Raw genomic sequence first — 14,397 nt, 5'->3', positions numbered from 1 at the left:
AAAGTTTGGCAGATAACTCCCAAATACAGCTATTTCTGTGCCACACAGCACGAGTTAGTGCCGAATTTTGCAGCATGCTACATTCCTCTAAAGACCAAGCTCACCTTTATTTCTGTGCCTGGCTGACAGCTTTCCAGTACTTGATTAAGCTTTCCTGGTTGGAATGGATTTTCCTTTTCTTTACAAGTCTTTTCCCTAATCAAGGATTTCTCTACATTAATGAAGCAGTATGTGCTTGTATCTATAAATGGGACAGCATACACTATGAAGCAGGTGAATGGGGAGCAACAGAGAAACCTCTAAGAAAAACAATACCTCTTTTATTGGAAAAATCAGCAAATGTGTAACTAAGAAACACTTCGTAAGGTCTTTGGTGTGGCATTAGCCTTAGGTTTCCGTAGTATTTATTTTATCATCTTTGTGCTGTAATTCAGCAGTAATGAACTATCAATTTCTTGCCTTTTTCAATATAAATTAATATAGAACAATGTGTTTTTTAAAAGCATTTTTCAATTTCTGTATTTTTTTCCCTAGTTTTCTGTTGGCAGTCCTGTAAATGTTACTAGCAGCATGGTGCCGCTGATCCTGTTAATTGCTGTGTAGAACTTGCATTGGTTTAGTACGCTCAGTTGTCGTTTTGCTACTAATGCAGATACCCCTTTCCTGTTTCTGGCTTCCTACCAACCGTTGGTGAAAGCTTGCTGAATAAGAAGGTTTGGCCGCCTGGGTTTAACTCATTGGGGTTGTTGTAAAGATGGAATTTATATTGGTGCTGTGTGTAAAGCATTCAGTGTTAATCCTTCAAAGAGATATTAAAAAAAACCTAAACCAAACCTCTTGTGCTAGATAGCGACAGCCTAAGAATCCTAAAGCCATCCCCGAGGAGCACTGCTTCAGAAAGAGATGGTGGTACAGGACAGTTAGATAAGAATTTGGTTGCTAGATGAAAGGAAATGTGGGCTCCCAAACCCCCATGGGAGCAGCACAAATTGATTTACCGTGAAGTGGAAATGATCAAAATGAGTAAAATGCAAGTGTGGAGCAATTTTGCGTTCTTCTTTCTTGCTTCTCTTTCTCTGGCAGCAAAAAGATAACATTTTGCACTCCAGTAATTTGTTTTTTAAATTGAAGATTTACATATAGTTCTAAGCAGTCTATAATAGTTACTTCACTCACAAGTTACCATTAGGATTTCATCCTCAAGGCGTTTGTATGTGAAAGCAGTTCTCATTAATGCCAAGAGGACCTATCTGGTTGACTGAGCTGTGTGGCTTAGCTTGGTGTCTTTGTTGGTGGACTACACATACAGAATTCCTAGGCAGGTGGTGGTTTGAGGAGAAGGCAGATGTGCATGCAGGTCAGATCCTGACTTTAATCAACATAGCTTTCCAAGGGTCTGGTTCAGGGCAAGGAAGGGCCATGATCAGAATGGTGTTTTTCTAGGGTGATGTTAATGCCTTATACTTCAAATAGGCTGACCCTAAAAACTAATCACTTGTGGGGGGGATGATATTCAGAGGTAACACCATGCTGCCCAGGTACTAACCCCTTTTGCCTAAGGCTAGAGTGGGTTTCATATAATGTGGTAGGTTTTGCAATGCTGTGGCCAGGTGGAAGCCTTCAGGCTATTACGCATTTGAAAGAAGTTGGCTTCTAATTTCTGTACTAAATGAAGTGTTTGAAACTTTAAGTATTCTGCTGTGGGATGAAAACAAATGTGAGACTTGACTGCAAACATTCCCTGAGAAGAGTGTAACTGGCCTGCTGCTTTTCAAATAGTAGTTTTTTTTCTAATTGTTTCCCTGTGAAGAGCCTAGTTAGAACAACCTCAGCACCTTTGTACCCCTGTTCACAGCTGTGGGAGGTATGGCACAGCTGTGTTATTTCTAAAGCTAGGACATTGTACCTCTGTAGACCTTGCTCAGCATGCCAAAGTTAACCTAAATGTTTACGATGGGAGATGTAGTCTCACTGTTTTAAAAGTTTTTTTTCTTGGTGCACTTCTTCTTTATCCTCTATTTGTTCAGTGTCTTGCTAAGGATGCGTATTTCTGTCTGAAAGAATCCTGCTGGGTTTGCCTTTGTGTAGATGTACACCCAGCAAACTTGGCCAGAGAGTCCCTGCAGAGCAACTGATACCTGTGAGTTGGGCTTCTTATAGCTGAGGCAACTTGTGACCTGTGTCCTCTTTCCTCTGAGAGGCTCAGCTAGAGCTTTCTACATTGAAACCATGCATGTTTGAGCAAGCCTGGGAATGAGCTGCTTACACTGTGGGAAGCAGCAGCTGAGGCAGTGGGTAGAGGAGGGATGCTGTCCTGATTGGTGCTTTTAGCCTATCCAGTTCCTTTGATTTCTGTGATGTTAGGGAGAATGAGGTCAAACCAGATTTTTACATGTATATTTTAAAAGCAACAGAAGCTTCCAGGAAGGTAGAAATTGAAGAAATATAGTACAAGGGATGGAGAGTGGCAGGAGGATTCGTTTTCTCTACAAATTAGTGCGCAACATTAAATGATTCATCAGGGAGGTATAAGGGCTTTTCAAGGCCCAGGCTACCTGACGGGAAGCTCCCACTGATTTTTAACTGGTTTTGTGTCATGCTTCTGCAGAGCAGAACTGACTCTGCTTCTGATGAAGTCATGTGTTTTTAAAATTGCTAAGCATACACAAAAGCTCTTCCATGGGATTCCTCCAGGAAGCAGTAGGAATACAGATGAAGCTTTTAAAATGAAGGCTTGTGAAGGCTAGGTCATGTAACACGGGAGGATCATGTCTGAGACATGAAATACACGTATAATTATTAAAGCAGCGATTGTAAGCTTGCTGGCATTGGGGTAATGTTAACGAATTTGTTTGGACAGTGGGTCGCACAAAGGCTTATTGGTCCTTACACAAGACCTTATGTATGATTAATAACAAACCAGCAAATTTACTTGAAGAAACCACATCCTTCAAGGTTTGAACTGTCAGAGCACCCTTGAAGATGTGCAGGGTTTATATCTTTACCAAACTCAGCCTAACAGCTGGGAGCAGTGGAAATAGTTCTTTGACCATGCAGGTTATATGAAAGTTTCTCTTTGTGTCCCTGTGTTGACCAGGTAGTTCTGCTAGGAAGGCTTTGTCTTAATGGTAGCATGGCTTACCTTGCTGCTTTGACTAATGCTCTTTTGTATTCTGTTCCTTCTCTGTTTTTATGTGATCCCATTTTCTGGGAGATGGAATTTGCATGTCAAATGTTTGCAAACATGACTTGGAAGACGTAACTGTCACTAGCTACATCAATGCTTACAGTATATTGTGGTGTTCAGCCCCTCCCCCCATCCCCCTCAGCTTTTCATGTGTAAACACCAAAGCAACTCAACTATTATTTATATATAGTCAAACAGGAGGATGGTTTGTAGACCTGTGGCATGTGATGCTGAATCCCAGAGTTTGATTACAGCAGACTCAGTAATTAAAGGTCTCAGTACTTGATGTAGCGAGCAGAGGTTTATGGAGGCAAACCTAAGAGGCAGAACAGTAGCAGCACAAAGCTTTTAAATAATATTTATTTCCAGGTAGGTCTTAAATCTTTAAAAAAAAAAAAAAGCAATAATTTCCCCTGTATTTTACAGGTGGAGAAACTGAGGCACAGAACAGTCAGCGCTGTGTATCACTGTGCTGGGGGGATCAGAGCTGGTAAAATAACTTGGATTTTTTTGAGTCTTAAATCAGTGATTTCTGTAATGACATTTAAATATTATATTTATTTTTGCCTCTTGAAGCCTCCCCTACAAATCTCAAGGAACTTACATGAAATTTTTTATGGATCCATATGCAGGTTGCTCATGGTGTGCCATAGGTGCCTTTCGTGGATCTCTCCCAAATTGTTTGTGATCCCTCTCCCTGCCCACCAGAGCAGTGTGAATGACAGGATAAAAATTGGTGGTGTAGGAGTGTTACTAGCTGAGGCTGTAAATACTGAAGGATGAAGGAAAATACATCTGAAAGCTGGTCTGGGCCAGCTAGATTAATGTTCTGCTTTGCTCCTCAGATAGCTGCAGCTGGAGAAGCTTAAGTGAAATGTTTGTCTGATTTAGGGTAGGCCAGAAATGGGTAGTCTTGAGCTTTTGTTTGTGGATGCCACCTGTGTGACCACCACTGATGCAGGTTGGGGCAGGGATGGGAGTCTTCATGTGGAGCAGCTGTGCTTGTTGCAGGAGTCAAAACTGGGAGGAATTTACATGGTAAGAGGCAGACACCCCCTCAGTGCTCTGCTGCCTCAGTAGTGGTTTGCAGCTTATATTCAGGAACAGTTTTAGCAAGTTTGTCTGTTGCTGGGATTATCACGCTAGTGCCAGTGCTGATGGAACGCTGTCTGGCAAGTACCATGAGTGTAGGGTTTAAAGAAAAACAGGCTGCGGAACAGTGCGTGAGATTAGAAGTGGGAGTCTAATCCTATGTGTAGAATTGTGGGCTTATGGAGTGGAGGGCTGGAAAATGCTGTGTAGGCTTTATTAGTATTTTGGTTTTTTTTTTCTTTAAATGTAATTTTTGAAAGATGAAAATAGATTTTGAGGTGAGGCTTTTAAGCTGCAAGGAGCAGCATTAGAGTGTATTGTATTTGTTTTTCTCCTTTTGGAATGTAATTTAATTTTTTGCAGATTCTATCCTCTTTTAGCAGATTGTTTGATAGCCTCAGTGTAGGGCCAAGAGACTGCATTAAAACTTTAGCTCTCTTGCTGGCTCTTTCTGTGTGTTTAGATGAGGTCAGTGGGACATTAATCCAGTTATGAAATGAAGAGGTTGCCCATAGAAGAATGACACCTGAGTGCATGATCCTGCTGTGTTTGTGTATTTGCTGTTAACTTAGACCAAATATGAAACGGGAACAGTAAATCATTCCTTGTTGTTATCTGTCTGCAGCTGGTTCTCTTTGCTCTAAATAAAATAGCAGGGGACTTGCAGTGGAGTACAGCATAGATGATGGAAGGCTGGGTTGAGCAATGCCTTAAACTTTGCCTGGAAAGCTCTGGTATGATTGTGTTATTCTCAACAACCACACTGCGCCAGTGAAGAGCTCTTCTTTGGTGGTATCCACACTGGTCCCAGGGAGGAAAGCATAGCTGGTCGGTGTTGGTGCTGTAACACCAACTGGTCCAGCATGTCCTCCTGTATCCCATGATACCACTGAGCAGGAGTTACAGATTGTATTCAAGTAGCTGTTCATGAGTTTAGGACAGTAAATGAAACTGGGGAGTGTTGTCTTTTCTTGCAGTGAAAATCTGCATTGTGTATGTGTAGAGCTTACTGCTTTATATCTGGAATTTGATTTCTACAGAAACAAACTGAATTTTAAACACTGAAGTATTTCCATGTATTAGTTTACCTCTGATTTATTTGTATAAATGTGACAGATTTTAAATTGTAATTACCTTCACCCCTTCACACTTCTGATGGTAATAAATTCATGGTATGTTCCAGCACCACTCATTGCAGGCTTAATCACATCCTCAGTTGTGGATGTTAGCCACAACATCTGTGATGTTTGCAGCAAACCTGTAGGAGCCTGATGCTGTATGAAATCACTGTCATTACACAGTTCATTTTGAGATTGGAAGTAGCCATGCTGCTCGGAAAACAGGATTAGGGTGAAGTATTATATTAACACACTTAACCCATAACTAAAATAATATTCATTACTCCTGTCCTGTTTTAGGAGACAAATGTTTTATTTAAGCTGAGAATGACCTTTCTGAATAAGACCTATGTAGTTACATGATAAAATTGAAGTCTATAATGAGAAAGATTAGTTGGAGCTTGTAATACAGCAAAATTATGTGTCAGATAGGAGGCAGCTGTGTCAGAGGTGTCACCACTTTGTCAGGGAGTTGCTCCTCTGCAGCTGGCAAGCTTAAAATTGTAATTTCTTTATTTAAATGTTGCACTCTGGGAGATGCTAGGTCCAACTGCTGTGTCTTCCCTGGATATGTCGCATTGGACATTAGCTCTTCAGACCATTGACTGTCTACTGGTATTTCTACAATGCCTGTGTTGCAGCCACAGCATTGGCTTATGCTGCAGCACTGAAGTAGAGGACTCCAGAGCTAAAACAATGAGTGCCGACAGCTTCAGTGAAAGAGCCAAGCTCCTGTTGAGGGTGGCTGTCACAACACATATGCTTTGCATGTGCACTAGAGGATGGACCTGAGCAGTAATGCTGTGTTGTTCTCCATACACAAAGGCTGTCTGTAGGCTCTGTTAGAATTATTTCTTATGGGTGGAAGCACCTGCAGGTTGTTTGTCAGTGAGCATGCTGTGGAAGAGGTGTGCTGGTCTAATTGAGGTGAATGCAAAATGGCTGCCTGGCTACAGCAGAACATTGTACAGGGAAAAGGAAGGCACTACAGTGATGCACTTACCTTCCACAACTCGCCTTAGCTTACTGCTAGTCCCAATTAGGAATAAAAAAAGAATTTTATTTCTTAACCACGTATTAAAGGTTTTCTGTGACTGAAAACATTTTAATAGCCTTTGGGTACCTTGCTTATTTGAGACAAAGTCTTGCTGGAGCAGAATGAAGCTTCACATTTTTCATCTTGCTTTGGAGAAGATACTTGAGAATGGATTTGCACTGGGCAGAGGCATGTCCCCCTTTGGTTGTAGTTTGTAGCCAGAGCATGAGTGACTGCCATGTAGATGGTGCATGTTTAGTTTCTGTTCCCACTGATTCAGAGTGGAGTTTTCATCCTGCGTCATTTCAAATGAGGCAGAGTAGTAGCTAGAGTCTTCCTAATCAGTGCACCCTAATTAATTTTGCGCAACTTTACATGTCTGAATGCTGTTTTTCTGAAGTATAGAATCAGCATATGGAGGTGGAAAAGAGAGAAGACAGTGTTGATGTGTGGGGAGAGGGGTAGAGATAGAAAAGAATTGGTGAAATAGTAGAGCAGGTAACAAGTGTTAGGAGTAACAAAACTGAGCTAAAGCTGGTTTGTTTTTTTTTTTTGCAGACTGTTGTATACATGAAGTCTTGCAGAATGTTGGTGTCTAGCACAGAATGAGATGAATGGAGGGAAGGGAAATATTCAACAATTCATTCTATAACAGTTTCTAGGTTTAGTGTTTGCTTGTTTGTTGGCTTTTATTTTTTTGTTTCATAGTATTATGAAAGAAGCATCAGCAGAGCAGCCTGGGATCTGCTCTGGATAGGAACAAATCTGGATAGAGCCAGTCTTTTGGTTAGATGAGAAACAATTTTACATGAGGAAACTGCCAGTCCTGTGAAGCTTCCTGTGGCAGTGGGCAGAGGATCCTTCAGGGTTTCTTTTCTGATAGTGAAAGATTTTCTTGCATCAGAAAATCTTCTACTGTGGTTGTCCCCAGAGGATAGCCATGAAACTAGCTTTTGAAGGTGCTTTCCAGAACCTGCCTTGAGTCAAGAGAATGTGAAGCCCTTCCTGCAGCAGGCCTTCTGAATTAAGGCTCATCTTTCGTAAGAGTTTCCTTTATTTTCTGGTTCACCAGTTGCCTTTCTGTGATAGCATTTGTTGAAACCAAGATTTCAAATACATGGCAACAATTTGGCATTTTTGGACAAAGGTATCATTTTTGTGTTCGTGTTAAGCAGCTGTAGGAGAACAATCACAATGATGTGGATTTAAAGTGAATTTTCAGTTGAAATTGATATCGGAAACAAGGGATGGAAGTAGGTAACAAGCACAATACAAAACACTTGTCAAAAATATGGATGAGACAAATGGTTCAGTTAAAATGCATGAGTATGTTCAGATATCCTTTCTTCAGGAGTGTGTTCTTGTGAAAAACTGTACTCGCCTTCAGAATTTTCTATTATTCCTCTATAAAGCTTTCAGGGACTGTTCAAACAGGCAGTAGAATATAATTTTCTATTATCATTTTATAGGCTTTTGTATGTAATTTTAAAAGAAACTATTCAATCCCATCTGTAATAAATTGAATGGGTCTGCTCCATATGTGACTGCAGAGATGTGGAGTACTGTGCTTTAACTACCTTTCTGGGAAAACAACGTAGCAGAAGTCCCTCTGTAAGAATATGACTTTATTCAGACTATGCTTGCGTGTGGAAACAAACCCAAATCTTGCCAGACTAGGAGTCCTTGCAAAGTAAGCTCTGGTGTTCAGTCCCTTGGCTTAGTTTCATCCAGAATCAAATCCTCTGATTACTGTTAATACAAACTGATTGTGTAGGCGTTTTACCTCACTTTGGGCAGCGCAGTGAAAGTCTTGCCACATTTGAAGCATTCCCGACAAGCTTCCCTTCATAAATAAAAGGCATGGGTGATTTACAGCACTGAATAGTGGTGATTAAGGTGTGAAATCATTGGTGTCCTTTGGTTTAAAGCGGAATGGGCAGAGCTGGCACCGGCAGATACTGTGTCTGCTGTGGTGCCTGGCTGAGGAACTCCTGAGAGAGCTGGGCCTCTCTGCTCTGACTGGGGGACTGGGGGGGACTGTGTCCCAGCCTTGGAAGAGAGCAGAGCCGTCTGGGCTCTCTGCTGAAAGTCAGTGGCAGGCCCTTTGCGGGGTGTGACAGGAGCGTTTTGCTCACCCTCTGTTGTGAACATGCCAATACAAGTATTGGTTCTGGTTTTGTGGTTTAACAAAATAGGAAGGCAAAAAGAAAACCCTCGCTTGTAGAGATTTCGTGTAGCACAAGGTGGCAGTAATGCTCTATTACATTGCATTCACCCTCCTGCAGTTGAACAGACTTGAGGTTGGAGCTGCAGAGTGCAAAGCTGAGATTTTATTTCTTTGTAATTACTTCATCTCTCCCCTTGGCACCCCGGTCTTTCTTCCTGTGTTTCCCTGAGGTCCAGGAGTAGGCTAGAATGGGGAGGGCTTGTGACTTGAGTCTCAGTCTGGAGTCTCCTACCTCAAAAACAGAAAATTGGGTCCATTTGAAGTTGGTGCTGTGGGAAAATGGCTGGGAGCGAGTTCCTAGGGTTACTTAAAATGTACTCACCAGCCCTACTATCACTGCAAAACCTGTGCTGCCTACGGAGCCCACAGAGCCTCACAGGAATGACAATGTTAATATAGAAGAGACCAGGATTCAAGTGTAAGGAATATTCAGTCACACTACAATGTAGATCTTATTTCTGTTACTGCACAAAGAGATGTTTTCCTCCGATGAGCTTCCTTGAAATCTTCAGAACTGATCTGGTTATTGCCCTCTGTAGCCTTTGCTCAGGAGTGGCACTATGTTGGCTGTAAACACCATTGATTTTGGCTTATGTGGATGTGTGCTGAAGTTTAGTCTTGGTGTGCAAATGCCAGGTCTGTGTCATTGTGGAGCTGCTTTCCTGCCCCGATGCCTTTTGTTGGCATTTCCTGCTGACAACTCATTCACTTCTATTACAGCACCCTTCCTGAATTTGTCAATACTGCAAAATATCTGTTCCAAATTATAGTTTCGCAGAAAATAAGCTTTCTTTCATTCAAAGATAGTATTTGCAGTCCTGTCATGGGTAGGTCTGAGATTAGTTACTTAAACAATACCTGCATATTATATGTAAAAGGGGAAAAAAGTATTAGAGTGATGAAATTTGTTCACAGCCATTAGGCACTGGTACAAGGCCCTGTTTTGGGATAATTTCCTATCTTGGCAAATTTGAGGAGGTAGGTGGCACACATCTGGTTGCAGCAACATTGCCTATTGCTTTCCTTTCAAGCTGCACTGCAGTATTGTGTCTAAAGCCCTGGATGTGAGATTTCTTTGTCTAAGATAACAATGTTTGAAGGCATTACTGTTTGAGGGTGGGTTTTTTTTTTTGTTTTTTTCTGCTTATGGCCATGTTCTCTGTTCCACTTCTAGGGTAGTATCGCTGTTCCTGTAAGTCTGGCATGACAGAGTTGGAAAGGGTTACAGTGAATGCTTTTGCCCTTTGATATCCCGGTTTTTTGTCTCTTTCCCTGCTCCGAAGTGGACACAGATATCCTTTCTTCCTCACAGAAGGGCTGTCCAGGTCAAAGCCTTTGCTATGTGGGCCGTCAGCGCAGTGAAAGGGGCCCCCGGCTGGGCTCGACTCCTTTAGGTGCCGGAAGCCCGTGTGCCGCAGGCCGGGTCCCGGCAGATGTCACTCTTGGCTCGCGGAAAGAAGCTGGGTATTGAGCAATCCCACGTTCTGGCTGCAGGACTGTTTTTCCTTGTGCACGCTGCTGTGACACTACCTGGTGTGCTTGTCCTCTCTTCTGATACAGTGTTTTGCTTCATTTGCCTGTACTATGGGAGGAAAACAGGGTGGTGTTCCTATAGCTGAATGTGCAACGTGTAACTGCCCAACATTACCAGCTTTCTGGAACAGAAATGTGTGGTTTACAGAGAGCTGTTTCAGATGCAGCCACACAGTGTCTGTGTGACAATCATGACTTAAAAAGCATTTGTGATTTCCCTTTATCTGTCTGATTAAGTTTGAGTAACCAGCTAATTTCCACAGTAATTTTGGTGCGCTGGTGCAACATGTAATTTTTGATGTATTTCAATCTGTAGCACCTTCCAAATGTGCAAATGATGTCACTCTAACCCTTCTGGGTGGCACATATTGAGGATTATACTTTGCTATACTTAGTTTGTAGACTGATATGCAGCTGGAAAATTGCCCCTTGTCCTGCTGTGTCCCACAGCCTTTTTACAGCTGTGTGTGAGAGAGGTTGTCTGGCTTATTGGATGAGGTTTTTTGCCCTGCTGTGGGAAGAGCAAGGGCTTATTGGGCTCAAGCTGATGGTGGGAGAGCATCTTTCTCTTGACTGATGGTTGCTTTTGTTTTTTTGTTTTTGTTTTGGTTTTGGTTTAGGGTTTTTTGGCCTTTTTTTTTTTTAAGATTTTGTTAGGTTCTGAGGAACTAGGACACTTTTTACCAGCTTACTTCTGTGTTGCTTAATACAGCCTAAAGCACTGTTTGACCGTGGACAATATGTGTTGTTGAGTAATATCAAAGCCTGTGTGGGTATTTTTGACATACGTAAATGCATCCATATGTGTGTTTTTGTATACAGTAAGAAAGTGGTATCATTGCTCAAAAAAGCAGACTGTAGCTATTAAACATATGCTAAAGCTCAGAGTTTCCATTAATTTAATATACCATGTGTAGCTGCAGAGTATACTGTACTAACAGGAGATTCCCACTCTAAGCAGCATTTGGATTTGGGATCTCATATGTTTTGTATCACTTCCTTGTCTTGACTCCAGCTTAAAAGTATTGAAGTGCTTTTTGGTAAAGTTCTCCCCCCTTCCTTTTCAAATACTCTCACAAATTGTTAGCTTCAAATTTAGTAGTGTGGTCTTTGTGGTGCCAAAATATAATGAGAGAACAAGATCTTGGCACTCAAAGTGGTTGGAGTGAGTTTTGCTACCAGTGCACTTCATTCTTGGGTGTGCAGTCTGACCTGTGCAGGTTCCTGAAAGGAAGGCCAGGACCTTTGTGGGCAGTCTGAGGCAATAGCTGGAGACTGTGAACCAAAGAGCCTTTCACTGGGATGTAGTGACTTTGGTATGAGCCAAGGCTTCCCTGGTCACACAGAGCTGGTTGGCCTGCTTTCCCTGCTGGAAAAGACAGTAAGGTTAATGTCTGCCTTTGGAGAAGGTTGAGACTGCAGTGCACTCTGGGAGGTTGGATTGAGCTGAATGGGCCTACTAGCCAACAAACGTAGGGAGGATTTAGAGGAGAGCGCTTTTACTTGCTCTTGGGAATGTGTAGCCAGGTTGTTAGCTTGTTATTGTCTAGTTTTGTGTTTTATTGTTTTCTAATGCAGCTCTTCAGGCTACATGGGTTAAGCTAGTAGATACACTATATACTACTGGATATATCTGACCATATCTTTGTTTCTCTGTGTGGACAGTCCCTAGGAAGACACTGCCAGGAAGCTTCAGGCCTATGTGTGGTGGTACTTTGTGCCTAGTGCTGTGAGGAAGTTGAGCCTTTTGGGCCTGAAAGGTATCACAAAGTAACTGTTTCTTTGTTAAACATTTGATAGGCTGGACATTTCTGTTATCCCTGCCCTGAATTGTGATTATTGGCTACTAAAATGCTTGCACCACTTACTGAACATGTAATTATTTAGCATGTTGTTTTCAACTGATGCCTTTTGTATATGCATTGTTGGGTCAAGGCAAACTGTGTTCATTCATGCATACAGACCTAAGCCTGCCTTCTGCCAAAGCAATTAAACTCTAGAAATGCACCACAACTGTGGCATCAGTCAGCAATGTCAGAATCTGCTTGCATAGCAGTGAGTAAACTGTTCTTTTCTCTTGTGACTTACCCGTATGTGCTCTCTCCTTTTCCCTTATTCTTGGTGGAGCCTTAAGAGCCGGATACTTGTCAAATCCTATAACGTGAAGTTAAACATTTGACTTGGGGAGAATGACATGTTGACACTTTTCATAATAATTGCTTCCTACACTGGAAACCTCCAGCTGTTTTGGTGGAAATAACATGATGTGACTGTGACAATAATACAGTCCCAAAGCCTGCAGACTGAAAATAGAAGCTTCTCAGCCCAATTTTAGTTGAAAAGTAGGGGTTTAACCTTTATGGCACTGATCATAAAGGTGTCTACAGGTGGAAATTTAAGGAATCCCAAGTAAGTTTTGGCACATATGCATGGGTGTTTGGGTGGCTTTATGAATAAGGATTATTTTTATGTCTTTGCAGCAGTAAATGTTAGGAATGTCCTTTGAAGAGGAGTAGTCTTAGATCCTTTCTCTGCTTTGGAAAATTCAAATTGCAAAATCTGTTTTGCAGAATCCCCCTATTCTGTCCTTATGCTACTTAATGTAGGCAGCAAAAGAATCTCAAAGGCTCTTTTGCTCTGAAGAGAGTGTATGGCCAATCCAAGTTGAATGGAAAGTCATCTAAAGGTTAGTCTGTTGTGAGATGGCTCTAGGGTAGCTTTCCATCCTATAAGCAAAATTAATGATGTAAATAATAGTCACTAAAATTGAAGTTGAATGGGTAATATTTATTTTGAATATCTTTTGCCCACCTGAAATGTTAAAGGCATACTTACTATCCAGTTGTTAATGAGATATGTGACTGTTCTGTGAGAAGATGAATATGGTAACTGTATTTCATTAGCTATTTCTGTGGAATTAGTGCTTCTGGTCTCCCCATCTCGCCCATCTTCTCTCCCCTGCTAAAAACAGGGTGAACATACATCTGCTAAATCTTTAATGTCTCTAATGGCCTCTTGATCATTTGCATTTCAGATCCTTCTTTATACACAGTTGCAATTTGTGATCTTGGAATGTGCTGGTGATTGGAGCTGAAGGTGCTGCTTATTATTATTTTCGCCATTCAGCCCTAGGATGGAACAGATCAGACTCTGCCGTGTTATTTCTGAAGATTCACTGCTGAGATCTCAGCATCGAGAGGGTACAGGCTCTGCTAAATGTATTCTAAAGGGAATATGCATTTATGCATCTTCCTTTTTGATGACAGGGATTCAGAGAAATCATTTAAAAAGAAGGCATTTGTTTGAGACTGTAGCAAGGCAGGTAGGCAGCAATGTAGCTGTAGTCATTGCCCACTCTGTTCTGAAGATGGTCCCAGAAGTCCCATCGGGTGACTTCATTAGGAGATGAGTTAAAATCAGTTAAGTTCCATGTGTTTTGTTGGGGGTGACAGAGCCACTGATGGAGCGACTGCTCTAAAAACCACCTCATGGAACTGAAATATATCATTAAACCGTAGTCTGCTTTTAGAAAATAGAGTACAAAGACTTGAGTGTAATAGAGGTTTCTTGAAGGAACCTGTTCAAAGAACAAGGTACTTTCTCATCCTGCATCATGCTGAGGTTAGTTATGCCATATGTCACTATAAAACAGCAAATCCAGGAATAAATTTCTTAGAATACATTTATAATAGAATATGTACTATATTCTATCAGAATATATAATATTCTATTTTTACAGTATTCTGTTATATAATATATACAGTATTCTAGCCTGGATTAAGTTCTCTAATGTCTGTCTGAAGAAGACTTGGTAGTTCACCGCTCTAATTGGATTTTTTTTTTTGACTTACGCCAGTCACCAGGCAATATAATCTACTTTCATTTTTCAGTAGTAGATACTGCAGCTTCTTTGCTTTGTGTGAGGTACATTAAAAAGAACCATTTTTATTAAGATGGCAAAACAGGGCTGTAAGCCACTTGTAAAAGTGTTTACTTACATCTTGAAGGCTTTGTCTTTTTGTAGGAATAACGACAGATACTGTGGCTGACAGTTTTTTTCCTCCCAAGGCAGCAGTTTCTCTCCTTCTGGGCCCTATCAGATCCCGCCTGATCTTCCTTGGGAACTCTTCCATGCTTCTGTGAGTGTAAAGTTATAGGAGACTGAATCTGGTACATATCTGGTATGTAAACCCTCTGCTCTCAC

The 14,397-nt window shown here is 41.4% G+C and overlaps 1 long non-coding RNA gene across 2 annotated transcripts in view; it reads left to right on the top strand.

Annotated features, from left to right (window-relative positions):
- LOC130599942 (uncharacterized) overlaps positions 1-14,397 on the top strand; it is a 104,605-nt gene that overhangs the window by 578 nt on the left and 89,630 nt on the right. The gene's annotated exons all lie outside the window — the stretch shown is intronic.

Source organism: Pezoporus wallicus, unplaced genomic scaffold (assembly GCF_028554395.1).
Source record: "Pezoporus wallicus isolate ANWC-B61680 ecotype Strahan unplaced genomic scaffold, APGP_CSIRO_Pwel_v1 contig_8705, whole genome shotgun sequence".
Lineage (NCBI taxonomy): Eukaryota > Metazoa > Chordata > Aves > Psittaciformes > Psittacidae > Pezoporus > Pezoporus wallicus.
This window is presented reverse-complemented; position numbering and strand designations above follow the sequence as displayed.